The sequence below is a fragment of the Arachis ipaensis genome, chromosome B9 (assembly GCF_059453495.1).
Source record: "Arachis ipaensis isolate K30076 ecotype BB chromosome B9, ASM5945349v1, whole genome shotgun sequence".
NCBI classification, from domain to species: Eukaryota; Viridiplantae; Streptophyta; class Magnoliopsida; order Fabales; family Fabaceae; genus Arachis; species Arachis ipaensis.
Genome location: NC_142444.1, coordinates 132,349,405 through 132,369,572, shown reverse-complemented (window position 1 = coordinate 132,369,572; position 20,168 = coordinate 132,349,405).

Here is a 20,168-nt window from a genome sequence, read left to right as displayed (position 1 = left end):
TATTTTAAGACATAAAAAACATGTTTTCACTCTTAAGCATAATTAAAGGAGAATTTACAAAATCATGCTATTTTAGTGACTAAATGGGAGAAAAGTTGACAAAACCCTCTAAATTCAACACAAGATAAACCCTAAAAATGGAGTTTATCAATGATATATATAATGTATAGCATATGGTTAGATACAATATATAGAAATATAACTAAAAAATAATTATAATAAGAATGTTCTAATCCTTCTTGTCCAAAAGTAAGGGTAAATTTTTGTAACTAAAAAAGGTAATAAGTATCAATTTTGAAAATTTTATTACTTGGACCATATATATCAATTTATTAGGTGATTTTAACTTTTTCCCCCTAATAATCTATTAAACTAACGAATGATGCTTAATTGATTTTGGTCTGACTTCTCTCTCCTCTTTATTTGTATGGTTTTTTTTATATGAAATTATTGAGGGGGTTGGGTTCAGATTGACCCCTTTGAAGTTATATATTTATATTTAAAGTATACCTTTTAGTAAAATTTATGATAAATTGTTTACTTTTATACTTCAACTTTAATAACTTTTGGTAAGCTATCCTCATTTCGGCATTGTTTTGAGAATATTTTCTAGGAAGCCAACATTCTTTCTATACATTGTTGCTCAGTATTCGTTCAACACATACTTATTTGTAAAATGATGATTTCTATTTACCTATGTTATTTTCTACTTCTATGCTGATTTCTATAGATTATTTGGAGTGTTTGTGCTGAGTCTTGAACCCATTTTCTTATTTAATCATGTCTTAACTTGCTTGATTTAATTATTTGTAGATTGAAGAGTAAAAGAAAAAGAAAGAAATGAGAAAAAATCCCCAGCTTAATTAAAAAGAAAAACCAAAAATTGTACTTACAGCTTATGCCAAAGTTGAGCAGTCACAATTCAGATTTTTGCCAATTTTAAGGTCAGTAATAATTAACTAGCTTTTCTATTTGCCTATGTTAGAGACTAGTTACCTTATTTCCTGCTCTTTGATGTTTGATGCTTATATATTTTTAATTTATTCATTTTAATTAGGATATAAAATATCTATAGAAGGATCATGGACAATTATAGAAATAGAAGACGGATGCAATGTGATAGAATTAGTGAAGAGTATCTAGAGGAATTAGAAAAGTTTTTAAACCATACCTTTCATCATAATAATGGAGAATCAATTGCTTGTTCCTGTAAGAAATGTGTGTTACACTATTTAGTGGATCGGGCAATGGCTTATGATCACCTTGTAGTTAATGGTATTATGCCATCATATGACGCTTGGTTTTGTCATGGGGAATTATTAAACTCACCCATTCCTATTGGAGAAACTATTTGTATAGAAGAAACTTTTAAGGGTGATGATATGGTAGAAATGATAGAGGATGTTTATAATGGTTTTACCCAAATCATAGATAATGACCCTTCAGAAAGTGGTGATGAGGAGCCAAACAAGCGTCAAGAAATGAATCTTATCCAGAAGTGGAAATGTTTGACAAGTTACTAAAAGATGCAGATGAAGAATTATATCCTGGATACAAGAAATTCAGCAAGCTTTCTTTTCTATTGCAACTTTACCATCTAAAGTAATTATTCAAATGGAGCAATGAGTCTTTTAATGAGTTGCTAGAATTATTAAAGGAAGTATTACCCGATGGTGAAAAGTTATCTAGTTCTTATTATAATACTAAAAAGATGGTTAAGGGATTGCGCTTGAAGTATGAAATTATCCATGCTTGTCCCAACGATTGTATGCTTTTTAGGAATGAATTGGCTAATAAGAACATCAACGACTGCTCAGTTTGTGGAGCTTCTAGGTGGAAAAACAATAAGAAAAAAAATTCCTGCTAAGGTTCTAAGTTATTTTCCCCTTAAGCCAAGGTTGCAGAGACTGTTTATGTCTTCAAGAACTTCTAAATTGATGAGATGGCATCATGATGAACACAATAAAGATGGGACTTTGCGACATCCTGCAGATTCTGAAGCGTGGAAAAGTTTTGACAATTCTCATGAAGAATTTTCTAAAGATCCTCGCAATGTTCGTTTAGGATTAGCTGCTGATGGATTTAATCCATATAGTAAAATGCAAAGTAAACACAGCACATGGCCAGTGATTTTAATGCCATATAATCTTTCACCATGACTGTGCATGAAGCAAGAGTTTTTTATTTTGTCGTTACTCATTCCTGGACCAACAACGCCTGGAAATAATATTGATGTTTTCTTGCAACCTTTGATAGAAGAGTTAAAGGAATTATGGGATGTCGGGGTGGAAACCTATGATGCCTTTCAATGAAAATTCTTTTATGCAGATAATTTTTTAAATTTGAAATTTTTTCTTGTGAACTATTTTTTTTATTTGACATTACTGCATTTATTAGGTTCCTGATGCTAATAGTGGCCATGAGTTAGCACCATCCAGCACTTGAAATCAAGTTCGATGCTAATAGTTATTTTCTTGAAAGATTATATCTTTATCTATTATTGTTTGAATCCAGCACTAATTAACTAATACCGTACATAATATTATTGTATGTTTATAAATCATTATACAAGACTTCTCCATCCATCAAATTCTTTTACTACATGTATATGTATAAATTCTGAACATGCCTATGCAGGGGAGTGGTGTTTGAATTGAATTTGAAGTGGCATGTATTGAGGGTATAAATTACAGTATAGGGATAGTTGTCATTCGTTTTTAGGTGGCTTTATTGGAATTGGGAATATGGTTCTGGGCAATGTGTTGATAGTGAATGTGAGTATGTGAAATTGTGAATTGTGAATTACAACAATGAGCATGAGAGGAATGGTAGGCGGCTTTTATGGTGCTGGATGTTATAGACTTAGATTTTATAAAAGTGAGTGAAATTGTGAGTTTTGGCTTAAGCATTAAGACAAAGCCATAGGTTTCCTTTTTCACTTGAGTTTTTATAAAGTTGTGAGAGTTGGCTTGAACTCTGTTTTATCCAAGGCTGTGTAGATTTATTTAAGTTTACGCCAATATCCTCATCCCTGTTTCTTACTCAAGCTTTTCTCACCATGCATTGGAACATTAACTGAACTTAAATTTCAATCTGTTATGCTGATGGTGTTATAGGAATTGGCATCACTGCAATTGCTGTGGGACTCATAGTTGGTAGCCTTGCTGCAGCATTGGCCTAGAAAAATTGAGCACATTTTGGCTTTTTTTTTTTATTTTCTACAAAACGTATTCAAAGTTAATGAAATGACAAACAAACCACTATTATGTATTGACAAATACCGCTTTTAACATTTTAGTTTGTCAAAAAGAGCATTTTAATAGAAAGCTTATTTCAAATTTTCCTAGTCAAAATTCAAATGCAAATTATTATTATTATTATTATTATTATTATTATTATTATTATAGAAAAAATATAGGTTGTTAGTTCTAATAAAGTGAGTATAATTAAAAAAAAAGTCTTTAAAATTTTAACGGCAATAGTAATACCAGCTAAAAGTGAATAATATTATAATTTTAGAATTTTTTTAGTGGCCATATAAATTGCCAATAAAATGGATTTTAACGGCAATAGTAATGGCAACTAAAAGTGAATAATGTTGCAATCTTAGAATTATTTTTAGTGGCCATATAAATTGCCAAGAAAATGGCCACTAAAAGTTATATACATTTTGCTGCCATTAAACGGTCTTTACTGGCAAATGTTATAATGGCCACTAAAACCTTTTAGCGACGAAGCATAAGATGGCTAATGTCTAATTGTCAGTAAATGTATTAGCGGCTATTTTTATTGTCGGTAAGAGCAAAATAAATGACCGCTAAAAGTGATTTTTTTGTAGTGATACAAGAGAGGTGTTCTACTTGTTTCGATCGTTATTGTTGAAAGCATCAACTGTGATAATAGTTGATTGGTGAGAGACTTCATGTAGTATGAACTATGATGTGTGAAAATATTATGAGTTAACACAAAAATGGGTTGTATATTATTGGCCTGGCAGCAATGAGTTTAGGTATTCATGTCAACGAATGGAGTCATTTGGCATTCCATGTGTTCATATCTTTCGTCTGTTGATATATCTTCAAATTATAGAATTACCTAAGTCACTGCTATTGAAGCGGTGGACCATGAAAGCAAAAGAGGCACATGTAAGGCTGGAGCAACGATGATCATTAGTTCGAGATGGAAGTTATGAGAGTAGGATTGCTGCTATGATGATGAGTTGCAGTGCTTGCCATTTGCTACTTACAGAGATTTAGGTAATTTTAAGGATGTTATGGAGTGGGTTAGAAACAAAAAGGCTGAATTATTTGCCAAATATGAAAAGAATAGAGAGGGAAGTTCTAATAGTGCGGGTGAGAAATTTAAAATACGGACGGATGCTACTTCAAAAGAAGCTAGAGACAAAAATAAAAAGTGAAGGATTCGGTGTAGCAAATGTAACGGTATAGAACATAACCGCCGAAATTGTCGCTGTGGAGATAACCATAATCAAATGGAAATTGGAGATAGAGGAGGTCTCGAAGATGATGATGGTTGGTCTAGTCAAAACAGTGAGGAGTGAATCGATCAAATGGTGAGTATTTAACATATTTCTTCTTATTAATTACATGGTTGTCTAATTTTAATTTTTTGGTTCTTGTAGGATTTTGATGTGACCATCGATAATTAGAAAGGCAAGTATCATTAGCTACTATTGTCTATCCTTGGATGAAAGATGGAAATGAATTTCAATTTTTTTTAGTTTAATTGTAGGAAGTTTTTCAGACAATAGTAAAAGTTTTCTTTATCTATTTTTAGTTTACTCATTTGTTTTATATGTTTTATTTATTTGCATTATGGACTTAAGATGACTTCTATAGAAAAAGTATAGTAGCATAACCACCTATATTGACTGAATCTGGTTTTACATAGTATATGTTAAGTGAATCAGTTTTAATGGTTAACCCCCCAATATTGGATGTGAAAATTATATTTGTTATTACTCTTACGATACATTTGTATTTAGTGGTTACTAATGTAAGACAATGATATGTTAATTTGTCATGAAAAGATATAATGATTTATAAAATTTAAAATTATTTTCACTTTTTCACATTTTAAATTATTTTTCAAAATTATGGTATTATTACGTGAACGAAATATGAAGTAGTTACAGTGGATACAAATATTAAGAATATCACTAATCACTCTTTGGTCTAGCCATATAGGGAATACATTACAAGAATAATACATTTAATTTTTTTTAGTGACTGAAAAAAAAAACAACCAAGAAAGAAAAAACAAACAAGAAATTGCTTAAAAAAGGCAGTCCCGCTGAATATTACTCTCAAACTCCTTTCAAGGCAACAGAAGCTCCACTTGGAAAGAAAGAGTCCTCATTGCAGTCTTTGCCATGATGTCTGCTACTATATTTGCATCTCTCAAGATCAACCGGAGATTAGCACGCCATTTCCAAGACATGATATCTTGGATTTTCAACACTAAATGATCAACAAAACCAGAGCAATCCTGTAAATTATTGACAATAATAAAGGCCTCCACACAGTCTGTCTCACATATAATATCTCTTTGCCCCGAGTCCCAGACTAAAAGAAAGCCTCTCCAAATAGCAAACAACTCTCCTTGCAGAATACTATGACTCTCAATTGTTTCCAAACAGCCTCGTTGCCATCTTTCTTTCTAATCTCTGCTAACACAGGCAAAACCAACCTGAGCACCATTGCCAGGATAGCTAGCATCACAATTAATCTTAAAGGTACCCACCGAGTGGGGAATCCAAGAGCCATTAATGGTGGAGGAGATAGACACTCGTTGCAACTCAAATATTCCGGAGCTCCTTTTCTAAGGACAAAGCCATACTAGTCACCTTGTTCGTGGTTTAAGGCTTGTGGGGATAAAAGATCTCGTTATTCCTTTAACGCCAAATCCACCAGAGACTAGAAAAGAATCTAAAGGGGTGCTGTTTGTTATTATGTAAGAACTAACTCATCAAATTCAGTGGTTGACCGGAGTTTTCCAAAGCTTGCCAAACCAGTTGGGCTTTTGGACAATCCCGAATGCAATGTAAAACCGATTCCTGACCTGAGAAATATCGTGGACAGCTATCTGTGTGTGAAATGCCCCTCCTAAAATGAAATGCAGTAGTAAGAAGAGCCTTCCGAAGACATAGCCAGGCCAATAATTTGTGCTTTTCGGGAATATGTTGACACTAAAATCAAAGCCAATTTTCCCTATCCTCCCAACTAAGCATCTTCTTACTGAGCCACAAATAACCACTACGAGCGTCATAAACCTTTAAAGTCGCACCATTCCAACTGACCTCTGAACCAGCTAGAACACCTGAGTTGTAAGAGTTAATGTTGCTCAACAGAGACTGATTCAGAGGAGAATAGATATTTTTAAAGTTCCACTGTCCAGATGACCAAAGGTTCAAGATCCAAAAATCTAAATCAGAAATGTGAACATAATCCATCTCATGACACAATCGCCCCTCTCTTCTCCATTTAAATTAAAACTAAGCTCGTATTTTCATACTCCATCTACCTAATTATTAATATATAGTGTTTTTAACAAATTATGTGCTTCATACTTTTTTGAATATTTATAATTCTTATATTTGTTTAATTTGTTATTAATAAAATGATTTAAAATAAGGGCAAGTTACTTAAATAAAATGATTGAAAACCAAATTTACCAGATTACAACTTTCTGAAACTTCATACTTGTTTACAACTTTTCTATAATTATATAAACTGCTACAGGCACCAGCGAATTTAAAACTGAACGTCATCCGCTACTGATCGTCGTGGTTTACGTTGAAATGGAACTGGGCAGAAACCACTGTAGGCTGTAGCAGTTTCTAAAGGAGGTGCAACATACATAAACTACTGTTGGCTATAGTGGTTTATGTACATATAAGGGTAGGTAAATCCGTGGCATATTTTAGTGGTTTATGCATAGATGAATTTTCTGTATATGGTCGAAAAGAAAAAGAAGAGGAGGAGAAGGAGAAGGAAACAGAGAAAGAGAAGGAAAAGGAGAAAGAAGCGCGTGATTTAAAAAATTATTATAACAACTTGGTTAGACTTGTTGTGTGTGTGTGTGTGTATGTGTGTATGAGGGCGATGAACTTAAGAAGCTGTTCGCGAACACTTTTATTGAAATGAATTTTAATAATTAATTTTTAAATACATACAAAAGTGTTGTTTACATGTGAGTATGTACTCACATTTATTTTTTTAGTAAATATGTTATTCACAAAAAGTTCTTTTCCATCTTTTGCTTTTCCAAAACTCTTTATTCTTTCTTAGTCTATTTGCCTATGTTAAACTTTGAAATTAATGTAATGTATCAACGAACATTGAATTAACATGCATAAAATTTGATTATATTTAACTATTTTTTTACATAATATATTTTTTCAAATTGTTATAATTCCTGAGATAACTTCTAAAACATCAAAAGAATTCTAGTGAAACTATTGGTGACGAACATAAATATTTTTTAATTTTTTATAATAATATTTCTTGCAAAAAGTGTTATTTACATATGTGAGTACGGACTCACGTTTATTTTTTAGTAGATATATTATTCATAAATTAAAAAAAAATAAATATGAATACGTATTCAAAATATTTTTTTGTATTCCGATTTTATAGCTCAAATGAGTTCTATACTGATTTTGTAGTTTTGTTCTATATTTTGACTTCTTTGATAACAATAGGTATAATATTTTGAAATCAGATTAAGAATTCTTTAAGAAGAATCAAAGTAAATATTTGCATCAATGAGAATACTAGAGGTTATAAGGTCATTGGAGTTTCAAATGAGCCATATTGGATGAATTAATGTGAACATTTTTTTCATTATGACTCAACTTGTACCATTATATCGGTTGATCTTTTCCATTAAATTTAATGACAGACAATTGGTTTCTGTTATTTGTTACCTCTTAGGTTACTTCTAAGGTAACTTTTAAAAGTATCAAAAGAACTCTGGTAAAATTACTGGTAACAAACATAAATATTTTTTTAATTTTCTATAATAATATTTCTTGCAAAAAGTGTTATTTACATAGGTGATGAGTTCGCACTCACGTTTATTTTTTTAGTAGATATGTTATTCATGAATTAAAAATATAAATGTGAATACATATTCAAAATATTTTTATTCTAATAACAAAAACGGTTAATAAGAGTATGTACTCCTACATGTTTTTTTTTTTCCGATTTTGTAACTCAAAATAGATTCTATACTATTTTGTAGTTTTTTGTTCTGTATTTTGACTTCTTTAATAACAATAGGTATAATATTTTGAATTCAGATTAAAATTTTTTGAAAAGGAAGGTAAATGTTCACAACCATGAGAATACTATAGGGTACAAGGTGATTGGAATTTCAAAGGAACCATTAGATAAGTTAACGTGAGTATTTTTTTCATTATGACTCAATTTATACTATTATATCTGTTGATCTTCGCCATTAAATATAATGACTGACTATTGGTTTCTGTTCTTTGTTACCACTTAAGTTACTGATGAGTGGATAATTTTTACGCTTTTTGGCATTATTTTTAGTATGTTTTTAGTATATTTTAGTTAGTTTTTATTATATTTTTATTATTTTTTAAATAAAAATCACTCTTCTGGACTTTACTATGAGTTTGTGTGTTTTTCTGTGATTTCAGGTATTTTCTGGTTGAAATTGAGGGACCTGAACAAAAATCTGATTCAGAGGCTGAAAAAGGACTGCAGATGCTATTGGATTCTGACCTCCCTGCATTCGAAGTGGATTTTCTGGAGCTACAGAAGCCCAATTGGCGCGCTCTCAATTGCGTTGGAAAGTAGACATCCTGGGCTTTCCAGCAATATATAATAGTCCATACTTTGCCTGAGATTTGATGGCCCAAACAGGCGTTCCAAGTCAGCTCAAGAATTCTGGCGTTTAACGCCAGAACTGACACAAAAGCTGGAGTTAAACGCCCAAACTGGCACAAAAGCTGGCGTTTAACTCCAAGAAAAGTCTCTACACATGGAAGCTTCAATGCTCAGCCCAAGCACACACCAAGTGGGCCCAGAAGAAGATTTCTGCATTAATTACTGATTTCTGTAAACTCTAGGCTACTAGTTTTCTATAAATAGGACCTTTTGCTATAGTATTTTCATCTTTGAATCATGTTTTGATGATTGAACCCTCTTTGGGAGGCTGGCCATTCGGCCATGCCTAGACCTTTTGTTCTTATGTATTCTCAACGGTGGAGTTTCTACACACCATAGATTAAGGTGTGGAGCTCTGCTGTTCTTCATGAATTAATACAAGTACTATTGTTTTTCTATTCAAGTCAAGTCTATTTCTTCTCCAAGATATTCATTCGCACCCAAGAACATGATGAATGTGATGATTATGTGACACTCATCACCATTCTCACCTATGAACGCGTGACTGACAACAACTTTCGTTCTACATGCAAACAAGCTTGAATGTGTATCTCTTGGGTTTCTAATCTAAGATTGGAACCTTCGTGGTATAGGCTAGAATTATTGGCGGCCATTTCTGAGATCCAGAACGTCTAAACCTTGTCTGTGGTATTCTGAGTAGGATCTGGGAAGGGATGACTGTGACGAGCTTCAAACTCGCGATTGTTGGGCGTGTGACAGACGCAAAAGGATCAATGGATCCTATTCCAGCATGATCGAGAACCGACAGATGATTAGCCGTGCGGTGACAGCGCATTTGGAATGTTTTCACTGAGAGGACGGGAAGTAGCCATTGATAACGGTGATGCCCAACATAAAGCTTGCAATGGAAAGGAATATGAATGATTGGAAGAAGGCAATAGGAAAGCAGAGGTTCAGGAGGAACAAAGCATCTTCATACGCTTATCTGAAATTCCTACTAATGAATTACATAAGTATCTCTATCTTTATCTTATTTTATGTTTTATTTATCTTTTAATTATCAATTCTCCATCACCATCTGAATTCGCCTGACTGAGATTTACAAGGTGACCATAGCTTGCTTCAAGCCGACAGTCTCCGTGGGATCGACCCTTACTCACGTAAGGTTTATTACTTGGACGACCTAGTGCACTTGCTGGTTAGTTGTGCGGAATTGTGACAAAGTGTGATTCACGTTTAAGAGCTCCAAGTCCTTTGGCGCCATTGTTGATGATCACAATTTCGTGCACCAGTTACCTCTGAGGTAACTTCTAAAAGCATCAAAAAATTCTGGTGAAATTACTGGTGGTAAATATAAAGATTTTTTAATTTTCTATAATAACATTTCTTGCAAAAAGTGTTATTTACATATGTATTCACGTTTATTTATTAGTAGACATGTTATTCATGAATTAAAAATATAAATGTGAATACGTATTTAAAATATTTATATTCTAATAACAAAAAATGGTAATAGGAGTAGGTACTCCTATATATTATTTTTTTGCATTCTGATTTTGTAGCTCAAAATGGATTTTATATGAATTTTGTAGTTTTTTTATCCTGTATTTTGACTTCTTTGATAACAATAGGTATAATATTTTGAATTCAAATTAAGAATTCTTTTAAGAAGAATCCAGGTAAAAGTTCGCATCAATGATGTTACATGGTGACTAGGTTTTAAAAGAGTTTAGATGAGTTAACGTGAGCATCTTTTTCATTATAGCTCAACTTGTACTATTATTGATTTTCGCCATTAAATATAATGACTAACTATTAGTTTCTGTTCTTTGTTATTGTTGAGTCTGTAGCAAAATTTGAACTTTTAATAGATACAAAGTAATATGAAATTAATCACTACCCCCAATAATGCACTTGCTATATATTTTGTAAAGACAAAACCGATATGAAATATTGATTATATTAAATCTCTAATATAATGTGAATACTACATTTTTCATCTGATACAAAATATGCAATGCAATTTATAATGCTTGAAACAATTAAAGAAAGAACAGTTAACATTATTTCCTAATTAAAAAATAGTTTATGTGACATGAAAAATAAAGCTCCACTATTTTTTTCCTTAAATTTCTCATGGTTCTCCTAACCTTACTGAACACCTATTATTTCTATAATTCTCCACCTCGGTTACAATTCGATAAACTGACTCAAATTTTGAACCAACAAATTGTAGTAGTCGTATCCGGTTGCATCATCTTGACAATGACGGCCTATGTACCCTTTACCAGGATCAAATCAAACGTAGTTCCTTTAATCGCCATGTAATGCCTAACAGGGAATAATGTTGAGCAAATACAAGCAATGCTGGAATTTGTTTTTCGACACTACTTTATTTAACATGTCTGCTAGGCTTTTGTTTGTGTGTACCTTCACCATAGAAATGTCATCTTTCTCTATAACATCACGCACATAGTGATACCTAACATCAATATGCTTGGTACGAGCATGATGAACCTAATTTTTAGCTAAATAAATTGCACTTTGACTATCACAACTAAGATTCACACAATCTTGCTTAAAACCCAAATCATCTAGAAGATCCCTTAACCACAATGTCTCCTTCACCCCTTCTGCTACTGCCATGTACTAAACCTCTGTAGTAAATAGTGCCACTGTAGCTTGTAACATCGATCGCCAACTAACCGGAGTACTATATATTTTATATACATAACAAGTTATAGACCGTCGTCTGTCTAGATCACCAGCATAATCAAAATCAACAAAATCGCTAATTTGACATGATGATTTACCACCAAAGCATAAACCTGTGCCAATGGTACCCTTCAAGTACCTTAATATCCACTTGATTGCTTTCCAGTGTGTCTTCACCAGGTTTGCCATAAGCCTGCTAACAACATTGACTACTTGTGAAATGTCTGGGCATGTGTATACCATAGCGTACATTAGGCCCCCTACTGTAACAACCCTAATTTTTGAGTACATGAGATCTTTTCTGAAAGTACGGATTTCTCCGGAAGATCAGTAAAGGGAAAACCTCTGATATATCATCAAGCATCTCAATCCTCATTATCATTATGTCATCCTTAAGCTAGAACCTCCTCTGAGGCAAGCTCGATAATGCAATCGCGAAGAACCTAGTTTTTGAACCGTATCGGTTGGCAGTTTTGATTCTGATTTTCGTAAATAGTCTCTGTTTGACGAACCGGACTCGATTCATGAGAGGAGAGAGATAATAGTATAATATTATCATTATATTAGTATTAGAAAATTCTTGAATGATATTATAAGGTTATCTGGTCTGTTTTTGTTAAAAACAGAAAATCGGTTTAACCGGGTTTACAGTTTACTAGTGCAGCTTAGTACCAGCACTCTCTGATGAATTTAGCAATGCTAAGGCCTCATTATACATGTTCTATTCTCATAATAAATATGTTACTAGTGTCATTTATGCTAGTAGCTCAGAAAATAATTTTTAGAGATGTTTTTACGAGTGTTCCGATACACCTAGTTTTAGTAGTTGTACACCAGAGATATTTTAATATTATTTTAATCCACCTCCAAGCCAACCAATCACAACTCACCTTACACCCCCAAAACCTCCAAGGCTGTCTCATTTCATCATTTTGGCCGAAAATAACAAGAGAGAAAAGAGAGAAACTTTCATGAACACTTAATCTTCAAAGCTTGATTTCTTCTGAACTAAAACTCAAATCAAAACTCCGATTTCACCAAAATGATCCTCCCTTCTTCCTATACATAACCATGTAACTTATCAAGGATGGAAATAAGGTGAGATGGCTGTTCCTTTCCCCTTTCAATTCGGTTTTCAAGGAAACATGCTTAAACAAGTGTTTTCTTGATGTTCTTCCTTAGATCTCTTGCTTAGCTTGACTTGTGGGCCAAAGATCTTTGATTTCCTGCATGTTTAAGGTGAGGATAACCTTCCTAAGATGCTGCTGAAGTTCGTTCAGTTGATGGTTTAGAGTTTTAAAGTTGTTCTTGATGTGTTTTAAGAGGAAAAAGTGCTTTAAGAACACTTCAAAGAGTAACCGGATTTGGAGGAGCAAATCAAGGTAGGGTGTCACGAAATTAATCTTGAATATTTGTGTTTGAGTTGTGTGAATGTTGTATGATTTGGCTGTGCTAAAAATTGGTTGCATATATGATTGATTCTTGGTGAAAATTTGGTGAAATTTTGATGAAATTTGATGAAATTCAAGCTATGAATGTGTGTTCTTGTGGCTGCTGGAAAACAAAACCCTAGGCCCTAAATTGGGGTTCAATTTGTGTTAAAATCATGTAGAAAAGATGGGGTTTTAGTGGCTGGGAATTTATTTTGAATTTTGGTAAAAATCGGTTGCTGAAAAGACTGAAAAATGGGTAAAAACAGAGAAAGAATTTGAAGAATATACGAAGAACATGAAGAACACTTTGAGTGTGGTGAAGAATAATGAAGAACACCTTTTTGATCCATAAAAGGGCAAGGAAGTAAATATTTTGGTGTTTGGGGGGTTATTTTGTAATTTTTGAAAGTTAGGGTGGTTAAAGTAGAAATATTAAAAGTTACTGGGGTAAAAAGTTAATTTTAAAGGTTAAAAGGTAAAGGCAAGGTAATTTTCAAAAATTTAATAATAAAATAATAAATAATAATAAAATATTAAATAATAATATTTAATTAAAAATAATATTTTAATAAAAATAATATTTTAATAAAAATAATAAAATAATACGGAAAAGGCAGTTTTCTGTAAAAGCTTTAGAAAGACAACTTTAAGTGCAGAATCTCATAATTACCTTCATAAAACACTTAGGGAGTGGTAATAACATGTTAGTGAGGCAAAAATAAATAAAAGATAAAAAGTTAAAGAAAAGATAAAAACCAAAGAAAAAGTCTGTAAAATTTTAACAACAGAAAAACAGACAGAGACTAGTGAACGAACAAAGGCAACTTAGTTAGTACTTGAGTTGCGACTAGGGTTAGGTATAATATGAAATGTTAAACTATTTCAGTATAGACTTAATGAACCTATACTTGGGACAAACTAACTATTCATACCAAAATTTACATAAGCTTTAAATACATACGTTAAGCAGAGTAGAGAAACACAGAACAGAGTAACCAGAGTAAAGTAAAGAGATAAGGAGAAAAAGAGTAATATAGATACAGATGAAAAGAGTAATCAGAGAAGAGAAAAGAGATACAGAGAACAGAGTAATTAAAATAGAGTAAAGAGATACAGAGAAAAGAGAAACCAGAACAGAGTAAAGAGATATAAAGAGAAGAATAATATAATAAAGAGATATTTATATATATATTAGTTGCTTGATGCAACCCAGAGCTATATTTATATATATATTAGTTGCTTGATGCAACCCAGAGCTATATTCAATATATATTAGTTGCTTAATGCAACCCAGAACCTCTGTAGGGAAACTAAGTTACCTACAGCCATTTTCCGCTTCCCCAGAGCAGAGCAGAGTATATATATATTTTCCTGCACTAAGCAGAGGCTGTCTCAAATGAGCAGCTATTATCATATGCGCATTTATTTAGGAACGAAAAATCGTATCCGGGAAATCGGGATTACTCGTGACTGGATAAATGTCGGGATTGCGGGCAGCCAACCGACACATGAGCTCATGGCCTGCGCTAGGGCTAGACATGCATCATTTTTGTCTGCGCATCATTCTCTGTTGCATTCCTTTCTGTGTGTGATCTACTTCTTTATGTTTGTCTGCTTGTATGCTATTTCTGTGTTTTATTTTCTTGTATTCTTTTGTTTGTGTTCTGCTTTCTATTGTCTCTACTTTCTCTTTCTATCTTTATCTTCTGTTTACTACTTCGCTATATTATGTTATTCGTCTACTAATCGACCCCAAATAAATGAACATAACTAATAACCTCGGCCCTACTAAGAACTCCCCAGTTCTTACCCTTCTCTCTCCCTTCCCCCTTCAGATGGAAGTAAGAGTACCTTACCATAGTTCGCTGATGACCGTTCGCAAGAAGAGGATTCTGCTCTAGATAGTCTTCTGAGTCTAGGGTGAATATCGTTCTCTATTTATATGTATATACTGTGAGACCAGCCAACGTCTGCACCTCGTTCGTATGCGCACTTTAACCTAAATCCTGTGTACGAGATTCCTATTGTGTGGCTACTTCATGAGGTACCAAAGAGACGTCCTGTGGAAAAGTCTGATCGTGCAGAGGAGTAGCAGATGATGTTCTATCTTTTGATGACGTTCCACTTGACTTGAGTTGTGAAGACTTAGAATGTACTTTCCCTCGCTTTAGTAGTTTAGAGGGACTAGGTGAGTATAGAATCTAGGCTAGCCTAGGTGCCAGCTTAGAGACCTCTTGAACAGGTCAGAACCTGGGATGTTGTATGTATGTATATGTATATAGTTATTATCTAGCTATATCTAGGGGTGTTCTAACTAAAGGTCTATACTCTAATAAAGGCTGGATAACTGAATGTTGCTAGCTACTCGTGATGTATTTATGTGTGGTTGTTTATAACTGTTTTATCTGTTATTACTTGTGAATTGATTATGAGCGATTCCGTCTATTAATCCAAATGTTTTCAAAAAAAAGAATACACCTCACAAATTAACTACACTTTTAACAACGAATCAGGCTTATATGATAAATAATAGATAATAATTAGGAAGACAAATTGGTAGCGCTCAGTTTCCGGTATGATCTAGACATATTGAAAATTGGGTCGTTACACCTACAGCACTTGCGTAAGGTACATTGTCCATGTAAGCCTTATCTTCTGCTGTTGTAGGAGATTGTTTACCTGAGAGCCTAAAATGTGGAGCCAATGGAGTCACCACCGGCTTAGCATTTTTCATCCCAAACCTTTCTATAAACCGTTCAATGTAGCCTTTTTGGCTTAGGAACAATTTTTGACTTGATCTTTCAATTTTTTGACTTGATCTTTCTCTTCTAATCTTCATGCCTAAAATTTCCTCGCATCACCTAAATCTTTTATTTCAAACTCTTCACCATGTTGAAACTTTAACCTATCTATCTCTACCTTGCTCTTGGAAGCAATGAGCATGTCATCCTCATACAATAAAAGATAGATATAATCACCTCCAAAAAACTTACAAATGTATACACAACAATCATAGTTACTTCTAAAGAAACATTGTTTTAAAATAAAGAAATCAAATCGCTTGTACCACTGTTGAGGAGATTGTTTCAATCCATAAAGCGATTTTCTCAAGCGACAAACCTGACTTTCTTTATCCTCAACCTTGAAACCCTCAGGTTGATACATGTAAATTTTTTCCTCTAAATCACCGTGTAAGAACGCTGTCTTCACATCTAGTTGTTTTAACTCAAGATCACCATGAGCTACAAGACTTAAAAGTATCCGAATGGAAGTGTGTTTCATCATAGGAGAAAATATCTCATTATAATCAACTCCTTCTTCCTGTGCGAATCCCTTGGCCACTAATCTAGCCTTGAATCTTGTACCATCCAATTTAGTAGGAACTTCTTTTCTTTTATACACCCACTTACAACCAATAGTAGTATTTCCCATGGGAAATAGGACTACCTCCCATGCCTTATTTTTATGAAGAGACTGCATCTCTTCTTCTATAGCAACCAATTAACTCTCACTATCCTTGTCCTTGATAGATTGTTTGAAGGTGACTGGCTCATCATCCTCTACTGGGAGTGCATATTCTACAAAATTTAACTGTCCATAATGGCTCAAAGGCTTGTCTGACCCAAGCTTCTGTAAGAGGTTGTAATTCCTCTTTGGCCTAGTGGATGCCAAAGAATCCTGCTGTTGCTATTGTAATACATGTGTGTTTTCCCGCTGAATCTCCTCATGATCAAGTTCATCATCCTTCTCATCTTCGTGAGTATCATTAAGATGCTCCACCTGAACATGACTAGAGTCTATTGGTTGGTTTCTAGACTCTATCTCCACCACTTGAGTGTTTATAGTTTTTCCAACATCACTATCATCTAGCATCATAACTTTAGACAAAGCTACCATGGATCTTTCATTACAGGTCACATCCTTGCTGGTTACAAACTTAGAATCACTTACGCTCCAAAGACGATAGCCTTGAACCCCTCTTGGATACCCCAAAAAGATTGCCTTCTTAGCTCTTTCATCAAGTTTATTGTCTTTGATATGATAATAAGCCGTGCATCCAAAGACTTTGAGTTTCTCGTAATCTACATGTTCCATTGACCACACCTTATAAGATGTGTCTCTATTTAAAGAAGAATGTAGCGATCAATTCACTATGTAGCACACAGTAGCAACTGACTCCAGCCACCATTCTCTGTCTAACCCAGAATAGAGCGCATACACCTTACCTTCTCAAGTAGTGTACGATTTAGTCTTTCTGTGACTCCATTCTGTTGTGGTGTGTCTTTAACTGTCCAATGTCTCACAATGCTTTCCTGGTCACAGAAACTCCTTGAAAGCTCCATCTGTATACTCTGTATCATTATCAGATCACAGAGTTTTTAGCTTCTCGTTCTGTTTTCAACCATTGCTCTCCACCGCTTAAAAGTGTCGAATACCTCATTCTTATGCTTGAGGAACTAAACCCAAGCATACCTTGAATAATCATAAACAAACGTAACAAAGTACCTGGAACCACCTTTGGAAGTAACTTAGCCGGACCCCAAACATCAGTATGCTCATAGTCTAACAACCCTCTGCTTTTGTGTTTGCTTGTAGAAAACTTCACCATGTCTGCCTTTCCATATACACAGTTTTCACAAAACTCAATTTGTGGTTTCTTCATATTTTTTAGCAAACCTTTTCTGCTAAGAAATGATAGACCCTTTTCCGACATATGTCCAAGCCGCATGTGCCAAATCCTCGTGCAGTCTGTTTGGTCTTTGGTGCACAAAATTGACTCCGTAATATTCGCACAGATAGACCGGCAAGTGCACCAGGTCGTCCAAGTAATACCTCAGGTGAGTGAGGGTCGATTCCACGGAGATTGTTGGTTTGAACAAGCAATGGTTACCTTGTAGATCTTAGTCAGGCGATTAGAAAAGATGATAGTTGTTGTGAAAAATGCATAAAACAGATATATGAATAAAACGTTACTAGATAGATGTGAAATCAGTGATGATAGAACGATTGAGGCTTTGGAGATGCTTCTTCCTTCTGGATCAATTTTTCTTACCATCTACTCCATCTTCTGGTGATTCATTCCATGGCAGGCTGTAAATGATTAACGCCGGGTCAGCGGTCATCCAATATGAACGGGGGTGAACCTCCAGCAGTCCATTCCCTTGGTGATCCTACTCAAAGCGTCGCAGACAAGGTCGGATCTTCTGGATCAAAGAATGCTGTGTCCTGGTTCTAGCCTATACCACAAAGGACTCCTGAATGGGCGTTGGATGCCAGCTGCTCCCTTTGGGCGTTGGACACCAGGAATGGGGTTGGTGGTTGGCGTTGAACGCTAGTTTTGGGCCTTCATTTCTAAAGCAAAGTATAAACTATTATATATTTCTGAAAAGCCCTAGATCTTAGCTTTCCATAGTTGTTGAGAGCGCGCCATTTTAAATTCTGTAGCTCCAGAATTGCTTCTTCGAGTGCATGGAGGTCAGAATCTAATAGCATCTGCAGTCCTTTCTCTGTCTCTGAATCAGACTTTGCCAAAACTCCTCAATTTCTGCCAGAAAATACCTGAAATCATCATAAAACACAACAACTCAAAGTAGAATCTAAAAATATGAATTTTGTACTAAAAACTATGAAAATATAATAAAACTTAAACAAAACATAATAAAAACTATATGAAAATGATGCCAAAAAGCATATAAAATATCTGCTCATCAGAACACCAAACTTAAAATGTTGCTTGTCCCAAGCAACCAAAAATAAAGTAGGATTAAAAAGAAGAGAAGGATACAATAAATCTCAGAGTTTTCAATGAAGTTCAGTTTCAATTAGATGAGCGGGACTAGTAGCTATTCACTTCTGAATAGTTTTAGCATCTCACTTTCTTTTGAAGCTCAGAATAATCGGCATCAATAGGAACTTAGAATCCAGATGATACTATTGATTCTCCTAGTTCATTTCTTTTTTATTCTTGAACATAGCTTCTTTAGAGTCTTGGCCGTGATCCTAAGCACTTTGTTTTCCAGTATTACCACCGGATACATAAATGCCACAAACACTTAACTGGGTAAACCCTTTCGGATTGTGATTCAGCTTTGCTAGAATCCCCAGCTAGTGGTGTCCAGAGTTCTTAAGCACACTCTTTGCTTTGGATCACGACTTTAACTGCTCAGTCTCAAGCTTTTCACTTGACAACTTCACACCACAAGCATATAGTTAAGGAAGTAGCTCATTTGAACTGTTTAGGCCAAGATTTTGTTTCTTTTAGGCCCTCCTAACCATTGATGCTCAAAGCCTTGGATCCTTGCTCTTGCCTTTTGGTTTAAAGAGCTATTGGATTTTTCTTTTTCTTTCTTTCTCTGTTTTTTTTCACTTATGTATTTTTTTCTTTTTTTTTGTTTTTTGCTTTTTTGCTGCTTTTTCTTGCTTCAAGAATCAAATTTTGGATTTTTCATATTACCAATAATACTTTTTCTTTTTCATCATTATTTCAAGATCTAACATTCTTAACTCCAACATCAAACATGTACTGTTCATTCATGCATTCAGAAAGTAAAAAGCAATGCCACCACATCAAGCTACTTGAACTATTCTTATTATATAACTCGAAATTTATGCATCTTTACTACTTCTAAAAAAAATTGAAATTTTATTCAAGTTCAATGAGATGATAAGAGAAATATTTTATACCTAATTGGGAAAAGGGAAATAGAAACTTAAATCATATTAACGCTCATGCAATTAAAAGACAGAAACTTAAATAAAACTTAAATGCTACTAGTGATCATGTAAATCTAACATAAGAAACAACAATTAGAATAGGCACACTGGCACAGAAATGGGGGGTGGAACTCAACCACCTTAGTCATGGTTGGTGTTAGGCTCCTCAGGGGATAGTTTCTGACGCTTTAGCTCTTCTAACTCACGCCTTGCTTCTCTTGTTCCTTGACCAGTTTGCAAAGCATGCTAGTTTGGTATTTTTGCTCCTCTCTTAATTGATCCATGGTGGTTTGCACTTGTGCAACAGATGCTTCCAGCTGGGTCCAATATTTAATTGGAGGGATCTCTTATGTTTGAAGAGGCTCAGGTGTCTTCCTTTTGGGATGATGATCTAGTAGTCTGGCACTTT